This window comes from Thermobia domestica, chromosome 3 (genome assembly GCF_964235325.1).
Source record: "Thermobia domestica chromosome 3, izTheDome1.hap1.1, whole genome shotgun sequence".
Taxonomy (NCBI): domain Eukaryota; kingdom Metazoa; phylum Arthropoda; class Insecta; order Zygentoma; family Lepismatidae; genus Thermobia; species Thermobia domestica.
The window spans coordinates 207768000-207788376 of NC_137456.1; positions in this window are offsets into that span (position 1 = coordinate 207768000).

Genomic DNA, 20377 nt, shown 5'->3' on the forward strand with positions numbered 1-20377 from the left:
GACAGAGGAAAACTTAGCGTGATTGCTGACGGTTTTCCTTCACAAGTTCTTTGATATTCGGTGATAAGCTACGACACCGGCAACGACAAAAATAAATATCTTCGTGTTTCTACCTTAGAGTTTGAGATTGAGATGATTTAATATTTCAAAAATGTCAGCAAGATTTGAAAGAAAAAATATAAATATGTCATCAGTACAAGAAATATAAGTTCATCTTTTCCTACACTTAGGACAAATATTTCCACATCTCACTTATGCTCGTACAGTCTTCTTAACATATTACCTTTGGATACCCAACGAACTTCGATATGGAAAAGTAAAGTTTTATGTTCAACACTGAGGTGGTCACACAAAGCCTCCAATGATAATGCCTGCTACAGGTTCTCTGCTAAAGTTTCTGCAGCTAAGGCTTGCTTCTGAAGTAAATAATGAGAACCAAAAATTGTAGGATTTCTGTCATTTGCAAGTTTTATAAATTCAGACCATGAATGTAACATTGCTGGAGCTCCATCAGTACATATTCCTACAACTCTGTACTACGACAAATTATATTACACACATACACACACACACACACACAAAAAAAAAGAAAAAGAAAGGAAAAAAAGAAAAGAAAAAAATATATAGCAGAAAAGACATGAGAATCTTTGCATGATGTTTCCAACGATTTTGCAAACAATATTTATTCCATTAACCTCTTTTCATTTACGAACCGACAGTACACTATTAAGTGACAAGACTGACATATGCCCGTGGAATCATCACAGTGCAGGGCAAACAATGGAGATTTTGTTTTTACCTTTTCAACTACCTGATCTTTTTAATCCAAGGCCATTTCATTAATTCTACGTTTCACAATATTGTCTGAAAGCGATATTTTCCCATTTTTTTTCTGGCTTTCTTCCCCAAATACTATTTTAGTTGCCTTAAGTACGTAACAGTCTCCCAATAGTCTGAGTTTGTCTTTGGCTACTAGTAAACTTTTATATGATGCTTCTACCAGCTTCTCGTTTTGCTCGTAAAAGTTTCCAAGGAATTCAACTTCATAAGTTTCAGCGAGTTTCTTTCCATAATTAAAAAAAAAAGAAAATCTTCAGTTTTGTGTTTGAAGGCTGGCTGTACTGTTGACAAATGTCGTTCCAATCGGAAGGGGGGAGAGCAACATTACTACGGGCAGTATGACAAACAACACTGTGGTAGTAGTTGAATACTATCTTTCACTGAACGTAAAATCCTACTTGATGTAATCTTGATTGTATATACAATCTTTTCTTTGAACTGGAAGCTGCAATTTTACTTCGCACATACACTGACTCAAACCAGAAATTAGAAAGTCAATACATTCACATCACAAAATAAACTTCTCACATCAGAACACTAGTCTGAGAAATTAATGAAACGAACCAAGTTTGTGAATGGTTCCTACACTGCAGACATTCTTTTTTTTTTTTTAATATTCAGAAACACAATAGCGACACTGTTGAAACACGAAAGAACCGTTACCATCAATCGATCACTAATCAGCTTCAAAATAAGTAATGTAGGCTTTTCGTACCACAATATGGGGGTTACTTTGCACAACATTTAAGGAATTTTAAAGAAAATCACATGTAACTTACAAATGTAATGATTTAGAACACTGTATTTTAAACATACAATAGCTAGATATGTGAGGAAAACATTCGTGCAAGTTCACTTGTAAACATTCAGTATGACTATAGTTATTGAAATATAAACTTTAGTGCACAGTAACCCCATAGGTGGGGTTATTTGCAAACATACAAAAAACTATGTTCAACATACGAACATAACGTTTCTGTGCAATGTTTTCCCTTCAGTATTTATACATTTTACTTTCTACACAAAACTGCATGCAGTCTACAAATATTGATATTAGAATGAGGGTACTGGTATCGATACTTAGTATGAATTACCAATATTTGTAAAGAAAATTACGTATTTTCTGGTACTGGCACAGAAACCACATTCTAATAGTTTAGCATAAATTCCACAAAACTGCCAACTCAAGAACTGAAAAATAAATCCCCGTGAACTGATTCCCCTTGGTTATTCCTTAGTCCAAGAGCATCATCCCAACCGTAATCAGTGGAAGATTTACGGCATTTGGGACTTTCAGGCTGAAACCCGCTGAAATTGCATGATTTCTTAAAAAAAAAAATCTAATGTTAGTCACTCCTATGCTCCCCCCCCCCCCCCACACACAAAAGTCTAGTGATTCCAAAAAACGAAGCCTTTGTGAATGAAGCCCATCTCAAACTATTTTTCTGGATCCGGCGCTCTTCATAATTTATTTTCCAATAAGAAATTCATTCCGTTATCTACCTAAATAGGAAATTTACCTAAATTTAAAATGCAGGAGGTTCCATTAGTAATAATTTCCTATCTAAGCGGTATTTCGAACCAGCACAAAGTAACCCCGAGTAGAGGCTGAAACCGCCTTCTTCCAGTTTTACTTTTTTATGACTTTAAAACTTTGACATTTCAATTTCAACTATTGTATTAAAGTCCCATTATACACAATAGTATTCTACGAAACTGACTTGACTTTGACGTAAATTCCTATACGTGATATCTTTCAAATTTTGGCGCCCTTTACAGTGACTGCTTTCCATACCTCTACAACAACAAACCCTCCGGGTAATTAGAGCTGATGTTAACCCCCAATATTATAGATAAAATGCAGTTAGATGTTCTAGGTGGCAGTCGAAACTTCCTCTTTACAGTTCATGGTTTTAAAGACAGAGAACTGTGAAACTCTTTTCATATTTTGTGCAAAATAACCCCCGATGTACAAAGTATATTACCTGTCACGGTATATTACGGTATATTAACGTAAGTCTTACGGTATACGATATATATATAAGTCTTACGGTATATTAACTGTTACCAACAATGACAAAAATAAATACTAAATATTATTCTGCTCTCTTTCGACATTACCTGTAACTCTCCTTTTTTAAGGCTACTTGTTAACAATTACAGAGGTTGTTCAGTCTACATTTGGCAAATTTCGACTTACCTAAAAAGTTAGAAGAATCCATGGCGCCAGGTCTGTAAGTGCTCGATGTGTTTCCCTTGGTTCCTAACAATAGCCCGATAGCGTAATTTCCACTGTAGTAGGTTTCTCTGAAGAACTGGGAGGGGAAACTTTGTCCCATTCTTTTTGCACAGCTTTCCAAAGTCCTTCCACAGTTGTCACACGCCGTTTCAGCAAGCCGCCAAAGCCCGCTTCAGCAATCCAAATCCACGATAGTCCATAGGACTTGCATCTGGAGATTTTAACAGGTACCTCATTGAAAGGTATCACCTGTATACCACTTGCCTCCTCTATATCCCTGTAGAATGCGAGGGACGATCGTAAGGTATGTGATGAGACCTTGTCCATGTGAATGCACACCAGATTGGCGTCATTTCCGTATATTGTTGGAATCTCATGCCGCATGATCTGCTCTTAAAAATACTGCGAATTTATTTTCCAGTTCTTCGCCACCCTACGAATCTTCAGTTTACCTCGGTAACAGTAGCCAGTAACGACCATGAACCCTTTTGGGAAGGATTCTTTACAGACACGGACCCACCTTCTGAAGTTCTTGGCGCATTTCTCTCGGTACATGATGGCTCTCGGTTTGCCGCAGTCGGAAAGGTAAATCCATGCTTTATCGAGCGTTACGACGTAGATCCACCTTTGTTTTGCCAGATGCCGTTCGTACACCTTCTGGGCGTTACACTTTCGTTCCTTTTGATGGGCATCCGTGAGAAGATGGGCGTGAGCTTTCATGACTTTTTCCAGCTTGAGTTGATGGTGTAACGTCCGGCTCACAGTTCCCAAAGACACGTCAAGACGATTAGCCATACACCTTTGTATTGGCGCATTTTCTTGCATTGCCATTTTGCGAAGTTTCCTCTGCATGGTGGAGGTGGCCTTGGTGCATTCCCGCTTCCTAGGCAACTTCATTAGTGATCCAAATGGTGGAGCTTCGTTGCCCTTGCACTTTTTAATAACATTTTTTATTCCACTTAAACTGATGTCGCAACCATTCTTCTTGCACTGTTTTCTAGACACTAAATGACAGAAACACTAAAGTGGGCGTCATAAAGAGCCGCAACATAGCCTTCCCAAAACCGGCTTAGTTTGGGCGGCATTTTGGTCACAGGTCGGAAACCCACACACTTGGAAACAAATTTAACACAACACTCACAACAATGGTCCTGTTTTGTGCGTTATTGTCGTCCGCGCGGAAAAACAACTCCGTTCCCAGGAAGACACTGCACAACACTGCAGGACGCCATGAGCCAGTTCGAATGAGTCCATTCTGTCCGGGAGGGGTAAGGAACTAAATCGGCCAAACGTAGGCTGAACAACCTCTGTAGATTGTTCTTCTTAATTGTCGAAAGAGTTGGTATGTGTGAACGTACTAAAAAAAAAATAAAAGTGACATTTAAACAATTCATCACTAATTTACAAGAAGCCAAGAATGTACACTAAATTACGATTTTTCTTATGGTTATTAAACTTAGAAATATTATAAATATTACAACAAAGAGGCATTAAATCAAATATCGTACAAACGCAAAATTACTATTGCGTAAGAACTGTTTTTTCATAAGACCAAAGTTGTTAATAATAATAATAATAATAATAATAATAATAATAATAATAATAATAATAATAATAATAATAATAATAATAATAATAATAATAATAATAATACACTTTAACGGCATGTAGAGACCTTGCTGCAAATATAAACTCGTGAGAATAGGATATTATTATTATTGATTTGAGAATTCAAAACTATATCTGAGGTCGGAGAAGTCAGCCCAAAACCATGTATGGCCTAGAGCAGTGTTTTTCAACCTAATTCCTATCACGACCCCCATTTTATCACAACCTCTTGCCAGCAACTCCCTTATAATTTCTGGTTTGTAATAAGCTTGTGTGGGATTTTTAATATACCTACACAGTATGTCGGAAAACTAACGGAACTTTTTAAATTAGAAAAAAAAAAAAAGAATTAAGTATTTTACCAACTGTAGTTCTTTTCATTCAAAATACTTCCTTCCGCACCAATACACCGCTGCGCACGTTCAACCAATGCTAGCATAGAGTTTGGAACGTCCTTTTTCGAAATTGCCTCAATGACCCTTGTCACGGCAGACTGGACGTGTGTAGCATCGTCATAAAATGTTCCTTTCATGGCCAATTTTAATTTTTGGAATAGGACAGTCACACGGCGATAAATCAGGCGAATACGAAGGATGTAGAAGCACACAGATTTGTTCTTTAATCAAAACGTCACGAGCTGCAACGGTGCTGTGACATTGTGCATTGTCGTGCAAAAAGGCCAAGTGCCTGATTCTTGATATTCGGTCCTCACGCGAACGATTCGCTTCCGCAAACGCTCTATAACACGCAGATAATATTCATCATTAACAGTTTGACTCTGTGGAATGAATTCCTGAAGTATAACACCTTTGGAATCGTAAAACCAAATCAAAAATGTCTTTCCACGTAACTTTTGAAAACGATATTTTTTCGCTTTCGGAGAATCTGGGAACTTCCACGTAGCACTTTGACGTTTTGTTTGCGGGTCGTACTTGAAGCACCAATTATCATCACCAGTTACAACCGATTCCAGGAATGTTCTGTTCCGTCTGGCTGTTTTAATCAGGTCCTTGGAGCGTTCAACGCGAGCAATTTTTTGGTCGTCAGTTAAGGTGTGAGGAACAAATCGACCACAGACTTTCCGTTTCTTTAAATTCTTTGTCAAAATTTTGTAAATTTTCTTTAGTCGTATTTAATTCCTCTGTCATCTACCTCACTGTCGAATTCGCATCGTGGGCGATCCTTTTACGCACTTGTTCCACTAACTCATCGCGACTTTTGTTTTTCGGTCTGCCATCTTCCAAGGACTCCCGACCGTCCCGTAATCACGTATACCGCTCGAACACATGTGTACGAGTTAAGCATTCATCACCATATGCTTGTTTCATCATTTCCAATGTTTCTGTAAATGTTTTACCTACCTTGAAACAAAATTTAATATTAGCTCTTTGCTCCATCGTGTTTTTGTGACGAGGTGACCCCAGATACTCACGTTTCTTGCTAATTATAACTTGACACTCCGTTAATCGGTTCTCATGATTGATGTCTCGTTTTGTTGAGCAGATATCCAGCTTTCTGATGGTATGTTACTTCAATAGATGGCGCTAGAAGTTAAATGTAAAGAAAAAAGTTCCGTTACTTTTCCGACATACTGTGTATTGCGGAAATCTCACGATATTTATTTATTTCTATAATAGCAGAATCCATTTCTTGTATGTAGTGGATACAGTAACTTCCCTAAAAGCAAATGAATTAAAATCAAATTCGGTCAGTTCATTCATATTATAAATATCGAATACGATCCGTCATACTGTTTCAAAATGGAGGCCGTTTAAAAATTTTAAAACTTCATAACTCCCTTAATTTTAGGTTATATGATAAAAGACCTGTTGAAAATATTTAGTAGACCTATTTTTTGTTGTTCCGGTATTGTTAGAAGCATTACATTTTTGTTTTGTGGTTGAACTGTGTGTGTAGTATTTTCATAATATCCATTACAGGAATCTAATAGTAGCATTGTTTTACTCTGTGTTGTAGAGAAATACACGTTCTTTAACTACGTATGGAGATGTTCCTTTATTAATTTTCTTGACTTTGAGGCGGAAAGATAAATATTAAGTGGGCGGAAAACACTTTCTTGCACGCTGGGACCAAACTTGCCTTTTGGTTACTTTAAAATTATAAATAATGGTGAAAACAAAATATCATCTGTTGTTGCGATTGGTTGAATGGTATAACTATGGGTTATGGTACTCACGGATTGGACGACAGTTTCGACAATCTTGAATCCTTTTACAGCCAACGTATGACCACCATGCATTTTTAGCTGAAATCCACTTAGATCGGAATTATACACGTTACTTGCCCCAAATTGGAGAATATGTTGCTTCACTTCGTTAACACCTTTATGGTTCTCTTCTTGTTTTGCGCAACTTCTTTTGCATATGTAGTAGATTCAAATTTCATCACTTTTCGAGAGACGGTGTTGTGTGCACGTTTAAAATTCTACAACCATGTTTGTGATACCTTAAAGGGTGTCATGTGAAGGTTGCTGATAGTCTATAGAGTCGATCTTCGCAGATCATCATGCACCGGAAACTGCTTGCATAGTTTCTTGGAACATCTCTAGTACATACTTAAAAACTTGCGGCAACTTATCTTTGCGAGTTCCTCCAGTTACCATCTATTTCCCCCACCGCCCCAATTGTTGACGTGAGGTGACTTTCCTATACTTGGATTCAGTGGCGTATTTAGGGGGGGCTTCCGGGCTTAAGCCCCCCCGAAATCTTACTTACTATAGTAAAGTATATGAAATATCTTGCAGAATTTTCACATTTTCAGGCAAAGCCCTCCCCGAAAGTTAGCAAAGCCCCCCCGAAAGAAAATCGTAAATACGCCACTGCTTGGATTGAATAGATTGTAGGGATAGCGGCCGGCCTCTTCTTACACTTTTCCAATATATGACTGCTCTCTCTTTTTAGTCAAAATTGACGGTATCCCTATCAATTCCAATAGAGTCGGTTTCAGTACAATTCTTTAAGTCGTAATGATCTACTGCGAAAAATTCTATCCTTCCATCTTCTTTAGTAACAGCTAATATGTTTCTTCTACAATATCAAAAGAACTGCACTGTTCAATTATATTTTTCAGAATGCTTAAAACATGTCTTCTATGGGGTGTAATTGGTGATTCCGAACCTGCATTACTTACAGCATCACGAACAGCGGGTTTACAACATTTACCAGATTACATTTTTTCTTCTTCTTTTATGACTAGTAGTTGTGTATGATTCAAATTTTTCGTGTCCTGAGGATTTCAGCGCCGGGCTCAAACAAATTTCAGAGATGGCTTTTGCCCCGTTAAACCGGTTTTCCACAGAAAAGAAAAATTATTACATGCTCGCATATTGCCTGCTACATGTGTGTGAAATTTCGTTGAATTCGTCTATGTACTTTTAGGAGTTATGTTAAAGATTGACGAAAAATATAACTTGCGCCTGACAAGATGTTTGGAGGGGGCTTCTGCTCTCTTAAACCGTTTTCTCGCAGGAAAGAAAAAGCACATATTCACTCATTTTATGTCTACTATTTGTGTATGAAATTTCATTTGAATTGTTCATATCTTCCTATGGATTTCAGCACTGGTTAAAAACAATTTCATAGAGTGCTTTTGATCATTAAAAATCTCGTATTCGGTCGTTTTAGGTCTATTTTCTACCTACAAAATTTCATGAAAAGCGGAGTGCAACACTGTGAAGGTTCCTTGTTACTGATGTCTTGTTACCTTGTTACCTGCGTTGCCGATAAGTTCCTCATTCTGAAAAAAATATAATTTTATAGGTTAGGTTACGAACTAAGCGAGAACGAAGACCATCTCAAAAACATTGGTTAGCTTACTTACAAGTAAAGGGTCCAAATGGATGAATTGAGTTGCGGGATGAGACTTAGTGCGCCTGATAGAGGGTGTGAAAATATGTATATGTGCAAAGTTATAGCGGCTGAGCGCCATAAGAAACAGAGGGGGAAGGGTCAAAGTCGGTGGGAGAGGGGCTATGCTATCTTACTGAAATACATCAAATAGACTGTTGAATCGTGAAAATAGTGAAAATGCAAACGCTGGTGGTTTCACATATTGGCAAAAGAAAAATGGGGAGAGTAGATCACGAACCTCCGTCGCCATCTTGAAATCTGTGATTTTTTTTGTAATGGAAAGGTAGACATGTGATATATCAATTATGGCCAGCATGTTCTGAGAAAGTCAATTATGAACTTTAGTAATTGTTATCAGTACTTATCTGAAAGATTGGATATCAAATTTCACTGTTTGTTTTCTTGCCTTGTGGATATGATTAACTTACATGTGTTTTCGTGATAATCCAAACTTTCAACATAGGGTTTCAGTCTCCTAGTTCGTAAATAACTATAAAGATGACCCTAAATCTTCCAAAGAAGTACAGATAACAATTACGAAAGTTCATAATGACTTTCTGAGAACAAGCTGGCACTAATTGATGTATCACATGACCACATTCCCATTTCAAAAAATATCAACAAATTTCAAAATGGCGGATTTCAGGATGGCGGGAGAGGTTCGTGATCTACTCTGCCCATTCTTCTTTTGCCAATATATGAAACTACCACCTTTTGCATTTCTATCTTTCACTATTTTCACGATTCAACTGTTTATTTGATGTATTTCAATAACATAAGCATAGCCGTTCTCTCACCGACTTTGACCCCCTTCCCCTCCGTTTCTTATGGCGCTCAACCGCTATAACTTTGCACATATACATATTTTCACATCCTCTATCAGGTGCACTAAGTCTCATCTCGCAACTCGATTCATCCATTTGGACTCTTTACTTGTTAGTAGTGCTGTGTGTTCTCTAGAAAATTACACAAATAAATTATTACATTCTTTCTCTTCTGATCTATTTCGGAAAAAGTGGGGATAGAACAGATGAACACCTGAGGATCAATTTCTTGAGTCAAAAATTGCTACAAAGATGTTAATAACAGATTGTTTGATACAAATAAGCTCGACGCGACTGCGTTTATTGTAATGTAGCAAGTAGTCGCCAGCTTTTGTACTACCGTATATAATCAATATGCACTCGATGGCATATATATACATATACACTTGATGTCGACGCAAAGCTACCTCGTGGCTATTAGGTTAGCATACGACTCAGATTCGATTCTCGACGTTACGTCATGTAGCTCGGATCACACGTTAAGCTATAGGACTACGCTTCATACAGCGTTGGTGCTGAGACAGACGCTAAACTCCAAGCCAACCAACTAATCAATCTCGACATTTGAATAACCCTGTAAATAAAATTTCAAGCCTATATATACTGTGCTGTATACCAAAACTCAAAAAAATTTTTTTTTAATGTTTAAATACGATATTCTAATACAAAATTGTGGAGTTTTACGTAGATGAAAAATGTATTGCGGAAATATGTGCAATGGTATGCCAATACCAATGATTGTCCAGAGCAGAGTTTTGTTTGAGGTTTTCCATTAAAGCAAGCTTGAATTGTTTGGTGTTATAACAACTATATCAGGGTTCTTACAAAATTACTTTTATCATTTTCCCTGATTTTCATATGCAAGTCAAACCATTTTCCCTGACCCGTGACATTTAATAAGATAATAGTGTACTGATAATGAATACCTGTAAGTGCTTTAAAAAAAAAAAAAAAAAAAGTTAGTGATTCTCAACCTATGTGCTGCGAAAGATCTGCTACTTTCCATTTGCAACACTATACAATAGACACAGAGCCATACAAAAGACTAATAATAGTAGACAAGCAATCCAGCGTAAGCTAATCAAAGAATTGTATTTGAGATAGTGAAAAAGCTTTATAATATATCTTCAAATAATATTACACATTAATGTTAAACTTCTTAAAAGAAAAAAAAAATACGAAGAAGAAATTAGCCGCCCTTCTCCCCAATGAGCAGCTGCAACTTATGAATTGTTTTAAAAATTTCAACAAATTGCTTCTATTAATTTCGAAGAAAATAAAATGCACTCCTAAAAATTTTGTAAACAAACGAAAAAACAATATTTTAATGGAACTTCTCAATATTTTTTCGAATTCAATAAAATGAGAAAATGAAACAATGAGTAAAACTTTTCCAAATAACGTGTAATTTTGACAGTATATGCGATTGTGAGAATGCAAATTGTGAATTTTTTCCCCTCAAACGCAAAGATATTTGAAAGTTTAACATAATGAAAGTTAGGTGAACGGACATTTCAGCTGCCCATGCCAATTCCTTAACCTCCATTTCTTGTACCGATTTTTTTTTTCAGTTATTGCAATAGCTAATAATTGTTATTACAGTAGAGCATAAGTTTATTATGCTATATATCTTGTACAATATATTGAAAGGTAAAAAGAACTTAAATGATATTAAGTAAGTAGGAACACTACATAAAAGTTTTTAACAATAATAGCTATCAGCTATCATTACTTGTTTCAGTTACTTAGATTCACTGCTTTAAAATTTTGATCTCACTTTCAATTTCTTCTGATTGCAATAAGTTTTTTTTTTCTTTTCTCTCAATCAATTTCATCTTTTTTTTTTTTTCTAGTTCTTTTAAGTTAGCCATTTTCCTCTGTTTAAGTACTGCCTGAGACATTTCATTTTCTCTTTCTTTTCTCTTTTTTCCAAAGCCGAATTGTATCTTTTTCTCGCACCTTTTACAGAAGTTAAGAGTTCTGATCTGAAGCATTGATACATTTAATTCCACCTATGTAGACCAAATAATCTACTAGTTGTCGTTGGGCTACTAAAGAAGACTTGCAAATTTTCTACCAATAAGCTTTTGTTAATAGAAATGCCAGACTCTACACTTGAATTTCCATGTGAAATAATCCATGTCATTTTCACAAGACTCCACAAGTGTTTGAATTCACTTTTGCCACTCAGAACTGGTTTATAAAACTCACCAAGATTTATTTTGCTTCCATCTTATAATAAGACGCCAACACACCTTTAGACTGCTGAAGAAAAGATTTGAACTCTTTCTGAATTAGCTCTGCTTTAACATCATCGAGACAAGACGACTGATAGAGTATTTCCAAGCATTTCGTCATCCTTATCCGGGCAATTTTAGGTTTATGCAAGATAACTTCAGGATCAAGGCGTGAAATGGCACGAGTAAGAGGATATCTAAGAGGACATTTTTCAAATATCTTTTCAGTAATGCCTATCGAAGATTTTTGACAATCATTGAAGAAACTGCACTTGTGTACTTCCTTGACATCTTTAAGCTTCCCAATACATTTTTTTTCCTGTATCTACATTCTTTGAGGCCTTCACATTATTTTTAACTTTTAGATCTTACCCTCAGTTTTCTTCGTTGGACATTGGCATTTAAATTTTATCATATATTTTAAAAAAAAATGTTTACAGTTTCTTACAATCAGGGGTAAAAGTGCGGGGGAACGCGTGGGGACGCCTCCCCCACTTCCAGAAAATATCTGTGGCATCCCCACTTTCTAAAAAAAAAAATTACAATGGACAAAGATAGGCAAGGGGGACGGCGTGATGTTATGCGTCCCCCTACCTTTTCAGATCCACTTTTACCCCTGCTTACAATGTGAAAAAGCACAGAGCAGTAGCAAATCACCCTCATTTACTTAACGGTACTTATACACTATTATGTTCCCAACAGAAAGAAATGCCATCATTTATAACGTAAAGTGTAACAAATCAAAGTATCTTCATAAATTGCGTTCTTAATATTAGAAATAATGTCGTGTACAACTGTACATGAAGTAGTAACTATACTTAACAAGTTTACATACTATAAATACCACTCCTACAACTCAACGAAAATCATTTATTTGCAGAGCCTCTTTCAACAAATAATGACTGAATGACTGGCATATCTTAACAAATAGGTAAGACGGACAACAGTTTCATTTCTTGAGAAAAATCCCCAATTTTCCTTGATTTCCAGGTTAAGCATAATTTTCCCTGACTTTTCCCTGTTTTGCCAATTTTTCAGATTTGTGAGAACCAATATACTAATAATAAAATGTGTCAAATGCACAAATTAAGAGTGCAAATCTGTTACTTTTACTTTTGCTCAGAATTGCAGTTTATTCTCGTAATCGCATAATCGCAATAGACCAATAGAGCGATTGAAATGATTTTCAGTTAAAAGTACATTATATATATATATATATATATATATATATATATATATATATATATATAATACATCCAAAAACTGCTTTGTCCAAATCCCCTCTCCATATTAGCTGTTAGTGCACCTCCTGTCCTTCTTAATACGTCTCTGATAATTTTATAATAGGAACAGGTAAGTGAAGAAGACAAAGAACTTGAGAATGATGTTGAGAATTATTGGAAAACATATGAAGAATAGGAAAGCAATTGGCGTTGTGAAATAGATAATTATGGAGCTAATTAACCTCACATACATAGTGAACTAATTAAGGATTTAGGGTTGAAAAGGGGACTTGCGTATATGCTATTTACTATATGAAATGGAAAATGTAGGCGAGTGAAAGAGAGACGTTTGCATGAAAGTAAAGATAAGGGGCAGATGTTCACAAGGACGAGATGAGGGAGGTAAGCGATAGAACTTGCCACGATGTTGTGTTGGAGTTAAAGGAATGATCTATGGTCTGTATACAAATTAATAGCTGTTAGACTATATGTTCTCTAACAAGGAAACCTTTTCTGGTGTCACACGAAATGTGGAACGAGACTATGGTCAATCGATTTGTGTTAGTGAACACGAAAATCCATAGACGGAAAAACCCTCGATCGCAACTGTTCTGTACTTATGGGGGGAAGAGTAGGGGCTCTGGCAACACACCATGTGGATAATGAGACGAAATATGGAGCGACTTCGATGAAAATATACGTAGAAGCACAACATACCTAGAGACGTAGCACATAACGACGGAGGAGGGGGCGGGTAAGCGTAAGGAAAAATGGTAATATAATTGAAGAAAACGGAGAAGCAAGACGTCAGGGGAATAGTACAGTAATAATACATGGTCAAGTAATCAATCACAAACTATAGATGACACCGTGAAGCAGAAATGGAAGAGAGCTATGGAATGGATTGTCCATAGGGTCCAGACCCTCTCCCCTCGTAACGTTTTATGTATATAGACTGTTGTATACATATAGGCATTTATTTTCATATGTTTATGATGATGATGACATAAAAGTAAGATAACAATATATGCGTTAATGCGCTGCAAAGTCCAATATACCACTATATATTGAAAGATCAGTTCAGGAAAGTGGGAGGCGTTGCCCCCTTGCCTTTCTACTCTCCACCCATATACTTGACCATGTCCATGATATACTACTATTATGTATTACTATGCTATTCCCGTCAAGCCCGGCTCGTATGTGTTCATATCTTCTATGGAAATTTTCCTCTACGCTACCCGCTCTCCTGCTCTGTCGTTACGTGCTACGCCTCTGCCCTAACTTGTCCGAGTATTGTCGGAATGTAATGTCACATTGCAGTATATGTTTTGACTGCGCCTCTATGCATATTTTCATCGAACTCGCGCCATATTTCGTCTCATTATTTACAACGTGTTGTGTTGGTAGTAGGGGTGTTCGATAAGGCTGAGGACCTATCGAACTTCGGGAGTGAAAATTTATCGAGTTGTCACCGGTTACTCGAAACCGTTCGAGTATTTGAAATTATCGAAGTTTCGGGTATTATCGACATTTCGAGTATTATCGAAATTTCGAGTATTTTCGAAGTTTCGGGTATTATCGACATTTCGAGTATTATCGAAGTTTCGGGTATTATCGAAAGTTCGAGTATTATCGAAGTTTCGGGTATTATCAAGAGTAGTGATGGACAGTTCTGTTCCTTCACCTCTGCAATGATTCCTTCTTGCAGCCAAACTAGTCAAACAACTTTTTTCATCTGATAAGTTATTGCAAAGTCGTATTTGTGAGGAGAAATGAAAGCGTACAAAAAGGGATTGCTTTTTCGTCCGACACACACGCACATACAGGAAGTTCAATTTCTTCCTGAATTTTATCTCTTGTTCGTCATTTGCTGACAGCTATTGTATCAGAGTTGTGAGACATACGGTCTTAAACGTACAAATAGGGTAATTTGCTCTTCATAGGATATAGTATACACCCAAAACCTCAACCATATTAATCACATACGGTGTTGTTAAAATACTGTGGCAAAATATTATTTTTAAGTCAAATGTGTTATCTTCTGTCGTGTTTCCTTTTCATTAATGACCGCTAGTTCACACATTGCCGCAATCAGATATGATGATGCTTTGGGAGTAAACTCCCCCTTTAGCCTTTCAGTAAAATAAATGTTAGTCAAATCAGTGGTGATTTCAGGGGGTTGCTCAGGAGGAATATTCCTCCACAAACATATCTCTGATCATGTTCACCGTGGCTTACCATTATTTTTGCTACTTTCACCCTCCGTGTTCAAAATCTTCCGGGGTGGGATTACCATAATTTCTGGATATTTTTAAGAATGGTGTGTGTTTATTGAGAAGTTAAGAAAAGTCTAATCTTAAGTTCCAAAACTGCTTATGCTCATTTTCTATACTTAAAATATATATTTTATATTATTGTCTTAATTATTTCCCTGAGTAAAGTATTCTTGCGAAGAACACCTTATCGCTATTGATTTTATCGTAAATATCAGCACGACTGAATTGCAAGCCAAGCACTTGACCAAACACAGCGAAATTTCCCAGTCTTCCATTTTCCCTAAAATTTCGGGCATTAGTTAATCCCAGACAATTTTCCGGACCGGCTTGAATCTAGGACGTATGGTAAGCCTATCCCGGGGAAACCTTGAAATCATCACTAAGTTTAATGAAGATGAAAAACGGAAATAAATCTATTTCCTCGACAGTAAATATAGATACAGGGTGAGCATAAAGTCTTGCCCTGATTACAAAAATTTATTACAGAAGAACCATTTGACATAATAATGTAAATACTGGTCAATTACATAGGTTAGTATTACAAGTTTTTTTTTTTAAAAGACCACTTACGTTACTTATGTTACTGATGGGCGATTTGGTTTTGTGATACCACAGCACGCATTGCGCTTTCTCCTGCTTCGATGCCATTTCGCCAACTAACCCGCGCGCGCCAAGTAACATAATGCGTCACTCTTGGGTAGCACTAGTGCCATCTATTGGTCTTTAAAAAACTTGTAATACTAACCTATGTAACGGACCAGAATTTACATTATTCTGTCCAACGGTTATTCCGTAATAATTTTTTATAATCAGGGCAGGACTTTATGCTCACGGTGTACAGTGTAGCATATGTTCTGTACAGTCGGTTTGTACATTATGATGAATCCACACACTAGCAGATCCAGAAACATCGTTTGGTGGAGGCAGATTGCTTCCTGGTCGAATAACGTAGGCGGCTTTAAAAACGTAAGAGTTTTGCATCAATTCAGAATAACGTGGTGCACTATTTTATACAGAGTGTTTCAAAACAACATCGCCAACGTTTGACATAGGGTTGCCATATTACTTGATTTTAGCGGATACCACTAGATTTTCAGGTCTTATATTCGTCCCCCGCTTAATCATCTCTTAATCACGAAAAACCGCACGCTTTTTTGGATTGGAGAAAAATCTAAGACGACTTTGTTGATAAAGTGTTCTTACATTCAACGTAGACCGCTACATTTCTGTGTCAATCTCAATCGCGAGTGGACAGACGACAGAAACAAGATGAACGTAGAAACTGTCAAATTATTACTACTGGTTTTGTACAATATGAAAGACGTATCATGTGTAGAACTTTATGATAAGATTTTATGCAATCGAAATTTTTTAAAGAAAGTTAAAGGGAATGAAAAATGTAAAAAAATTCGCATAATCATGCACATTTTGATTCAACCCATGAATACTAATGTATGATCTCATGGGTGCGTATTTCTTTGATAACATTCTGTCCAGTTCAACTCAACAAGTCTATGTTGTTACGTAATCTATATGTTTAACTAGTCTTTATATATTCAGGAATGATTGCAAATTGAACTACGGTATCCTTAGCATTTTGTTTAGATTAGATTCATTATTAGTATTTTTTTCTTTTAAAATGTTTGTACTGTATTTCATATATTGTGAAACTGTGGTAATGTCGTATGTTAGTATGATTTCAAGTAGAAATCTTTGAAAATGATTAGAAATTTTATAAGAGATGGACCAAAACTCCTAAATATGTTTTAGCTTTCTTACGATAAAAGTTTAGAAATTATTTTGTATTTCTTAGAGAGAAAACCGTATGAACGACATCTGCCATATATCGCTTTTTTTTTTTTTTTTTTTTTTTTTTTTGGAAAACAACTTGTCTTACAGATATCCTTATTAGAGATATCTTACTGTAATACTTACTTAATACTTACTTTACAATTCGAGACTCACATTTGTTGAACTTAATAAAACATTAAAGGCAAAAACTAAATTTGCTTTACTTTAGTTGTGTTAGAAAAGTACATTGGAAGTGTCACTTAAAGAAATCACTAAAAAAATGGCCAGAAGGATCGTCAGTATTTGTAATACACTAGTTCACATCAGTACTTACGGTTTAAAACCCCCCGCTATTCTAATTTCAAAATATGGCAACCCTATCCTGAGACCAAGATAAAACAAAAAGTATAGACCAACATGGGTGCACAAATGCTTCCTTTTGGAGTTATAGGCTTCCGAAAACATGAATAAATGAACTGTATATGTCCATAGCTCCAATACTATAGGATCTACCGTAGTCGGGTCAAAATTTTATTTAGGAACTAGTATGTGCCCTATCCAAATATCCAAGTTTCAGAATTATCCAAATATCCCATATGATCTTTTCGCTGATATTGTATTGTATTGTATTTATTTTCATCCTTTTTCATACAAATTGTTCACAACGTGAACGTATGAGTTGGACACGTCATAAGAACACTGAATGTGTACATATGTATACATTTAGATCTACATGCAATATTAAAATAGTGTGAATTTATGTACAAAAAAGGTACAATTTTTCATTATTCTAATTTACATACATCGATATAAAACAACAAAACAGTTAATAAAACCTTACATTATAGATATACAAAATATATATACATTAAACCTTATTTACTACAGGCGAGATATTCTTCTACAGAATAGAAACAGTACTCGAGTAGGTAGGACTTGACTGCTTTATTGAAACCAGATGTTTTGTTTTTTAAAGTGGAAGGAAGCTTGTTATAAATATTCACTGCCATAGGAAATGTACTATTCTTATGTACTTTTAAACGTGAGGACTCTACATGAAGATCAGAGGCTTGTCTTGTATTATGCATATGAATATCTGAGTTCAACCGGAAGCTGCTTGTATCTGTCTGTATATCTTTTCTTACAAATTTTAGAAGTTCATATATATATAAACATGGAAGAGGTAAGATTTCAAGAAATTTAAATAGAGGTTTACAAGAAGTTCGAGGTTTACTTCCGGTCATAAACCTTAAAGCTCTCTTTTGTAAAACGAATATGGAATTTAGCAGTGCAGTAGATCCCCAGAATATAATACCATATTTCAATTTAGAATGAAAAAGTCCAAAATAAGTTGTGAGCAGAACATGCTGACTGACACTATTTCGTAAAAGCTTTAACATGTAACAGGTTTGAGCCAATTTACTAGATAATTTTTGAATGTGAATTTTCCAATCTAATGTATCTGACACCCAAAGACCAAGAAATTTTATATCCGAGACGTAATTCAACGTTTTGCCGTTAATTGTTACACAAGGGCGTTTTCTTATCTCGTTTTTTACTACGTGAAAGCACATGCACGAAGACTTTGTTGTGTTTAGTATTAGTTTATTTCTATCCATCCAGTCACTGACGGCAGACATGGTGGAATCTACTGCATTACATAACTCAACGTAAGTTTCTCCAGTTACTAAAATATTTGTATCGTCAGCATACAGAACAATTTTAGCAGAGTCTAAGCATTGTGGCAAATCATTTATATATATTAAAAATAGAATAGGGCCTAAGATGGAACCTTGAGGAACTCCAAATTTTAACTCTTTTGTATCTGAATAACATTTGCTTACTCCCTGAGTTTGACAGTTAATTTCAACAGTTTGCCTTCTGTTGGAAATATACGATTTAAACCAGTCATAAGCATTTCCCCTAATACCATAATCTTGCAATTTTTTAAGTAAAATTTGATGATCAATTGTATCGAAAGCTTTGCTAAGATCAAGAAATATGCCGGTTGTATATTTCTTAGCGTTTATTGAATTTAAAGCAGAATAGAGAAAGGAGTAAAGAGCAGTTTCAGTAGACTTATTTGATCTAAAGCCATTCTGAGCAGGAGATATTAAGTTAAAATTATTTAGAAAGCTAACTAGTCTTATATACATAAGTTTTTCAAAAAGTTTAGAGAAGGTAGACAGACATGATATTGGTCTATAGTTCGATGTAAGATCTTTCTTGCCACTTTTATATAAGGGCTTAACAACTGCTAGCTTCAATGCCTCAGGAAAAACGCCACTACTAAAAGAGTTATTTACTATAAAGCATAAGATATCAGCAATTTCATAGGAGCATTGCTTTAGAATTTTATCAGGAACTTCATCATATCCTGAAGAACTCTTATTTTTCATTTTCAGTGTAGTATTTAAGATTTCCTGACTAGTTACTGGGTGCAAGAACAATGATTTTTCGAAAATATCGTTATGTCTACTAACGTATTGTTTGCTAGGTAGTTTATTGTTCACGTTATTAGTGATAAGCTTTTCCACTTCATTCGTGAAGTAATCGTTAAAAGCATTTGCAATTTCAGTCGGATTTTTAATAATTTTATTTTGACAAGAAACGCTAGTTATCTTAGAGGAGGGATATTTTCACTACAATAACTTAAACACACTTTCCAGTACCGTTTCAGCTTGAATTAGCAGTATAACCTTGTTTTCCATAAAAAACTCTGATTACAACCGAAGTGCAATGTAATCGTAGGGTCTAATCGGTTTCAAAGACATTGGCTTCTTCTTTCGGAAAAGAAAGAAACAATGATAAGTAGTCTATTCTATGCAAGACACAGGAGAGAGAGGGTCTAATATTTCTTTCAACAACTGCAAAGCAAGTAACTGCACGACCATCTTTCTTTGAAAGTCTGTTTGCAACAATATACGAAGCAACTGAGAGAACTCTTGAGGAAATAATGTTTTTCTTTTTTCCCTTAAGAACTGATCGGAATTTATTTTAATTTGATATGGAAATTGAATCAGAGCCATTGAAATGTAAGTCAGAGCATGTATGTTTTCTCCCCTTTCCCCTTCATCCCTTTTGTCCCTCTCTGGTTCGATCCCCGACCAAGTAAGTTTTTGGTGAACAACATTGTATCCGTGGGTTTTCTCGGCGTACTCCCGTTTACTCCCACTTTCTTATTCCACCAATTATTCCATCATCATTCACTTGCCTTAATCATCCTTCTCCCTTAGCCTAACGGGCATATACGTGAGACGTTAAACTGGAAGATTTCATTTAATATCATTTTCCTTTAGTCTCTATTCTGTCATATGTAAAGTTCTTCCTTGCGCATAGTACCATGCCATGAGGGCATATAGGGAGTGTGGAGTTAATTCTCCAAACTTTCTTGATCTCAGTCGTAGATGAATGTGGTGGTGTTGGCACCACGCTTCGGTCGCATCCCCCCCCCCCCTCCCAGATACGCA